The 1468-nt window shown below is 49.6% G+C and overlaps 1 pseudogene; it reads right to left on the bottom strand.

Moving 5' to 3' along the window:
- Positions 1 to 284: 284 nt before the first annotated feature.
- On the bottom strand, positions 285 to 397 carry LOC114609452 (annotated as a pseudogene).
- Between the last annotated feature and the right edge of the window lie 1071 nt (positions 398 to 1468).

Consider the following 1468-nt stretch of genomic DNA (forward strand, 5'->3'; position numbering starts at 1 on the left):
CTCAGACATGGTCTGACCTCTCAAGCCTGTGTGGCATCAGATTGGTGGTCATCTCAGGCTAGCTCCCTGTCTGGGTACCATGACACCGGTTTGGTGGTTGCCTCAGGCTCACTCCTTGCCAGGCTCACCCAAGTGGCCCCTTTTTAGGGTCGTATGTCTGGGGCTTACTCCCACCCAGGGCCCATGATCACAGGTGAGGTTCTTCTAGTCCCTGGCTTGCTTCCTATCCTGGAAACCCATGTGGTACTGCCTGAAGGGTCATCTCAGGCTCCCTTTTTTCAGGGACTGTTAGGATACTAATCATTCACAGGTCAGAACACTGAGCCTCTCTCCTCTCTGCCACCTACTGATACACAGGTGACACAGCAGCCACACCTGCAATGCTTCTAGGGCCAGAGGCTATAGAGATATTTACAGCACCTGTTCTAAGGCTAAGTGGACACTGTGGAGAAGGGACAGGGACTTTATAAGATACAGAAGTTAGGGTGAAGACTAAGTTGTCCTCCATTGAACATGAGGTAACCACTGTGATCAAAAATTCACAACTGTGGTACCTGCACTGGGTCCATACATGATTGGCCCAGTGAACATTCCGTCATGGAAGTGGGAGGAGCTTATGGGGCCATACCCCTCACTGCTGAACTATTGGCTCAGATAGATATGGGGGGTGGGGTTTACTGTCTTCAGCTATGTATACACCGAGGATCCTGCCAGGCTCCAATGAACAGATCCAAACTCATGGTCACACAGGTGGTTCTGATTAAACTCAGGGGGTCACGGAACAAAACAGACAGACACCAGTGTGAGAAAGAAGTTTGTAGGGAAGACATGGGGTAGATGGGGTAGGAGGATGGGAGGAGAGGTGGGATGAGTTAATCTGCATCCTGTGCATGTGTGGAATTGCCCAAGAACAAACTTAACATAGTTAAGAAAGAAAGAAAAGAAGAAGAAGGTAGCTTATCCCAAGTATCTCGGGCTACCTGATCTACATAAACGAGCACAAATTTCCCCTCCTCTCACAAGAACAATTGTGGTCATTCTGTGAGTGGAAAATGAACCTTTTACATAATCACATACTCATTGGGGGAAGTGTACTAAAAATCATTCCTCTGTTCGTTGAGTTCAATGCAATTTTTCTGTAGTCCTTTGTAATTACGATGATTTTGCAGTGACAGTATTAAGAGTAAACAGGCCACAACTTCTCAACTATGGTACAAAGTTTGGGAAGTGCCTTGTTAGGCAGGGCAAGGAAAGGGAGGGGACCGGTTGCTGGGGGAAGGCTGATGATGTTTGGGTTCCTTTGCTGACTTCTCTGAAGTAAAGGGGTGCAGGGGCTCTGGGGGATGTGTGAAGGAGTGCAGGGGCTCTGGGGTGGGTATGAAGGGGTGCAGGGGCTCTGGGGTGGGTGTGAGGGGTGCCAGGGGTCTGGGGTGAGTTTGAAGGGGTGCAGGGGCTCTGGGGTTGGTGT

This window comes from Grammomys surdaster, unplaced genomic scaffold (genome assembly GCF_004785775.1).
Source record: "Grammomys surdaster isolate TR1022 unplaced genomic scaffold, NIH_TR_1.0 125956, whole genome shotgun sequence".
NCBI lineage: Eukaryota > Metazoa > Chordata > Mammalia > Rodentia > Muridae > Grammomys > Grammomys surdaster.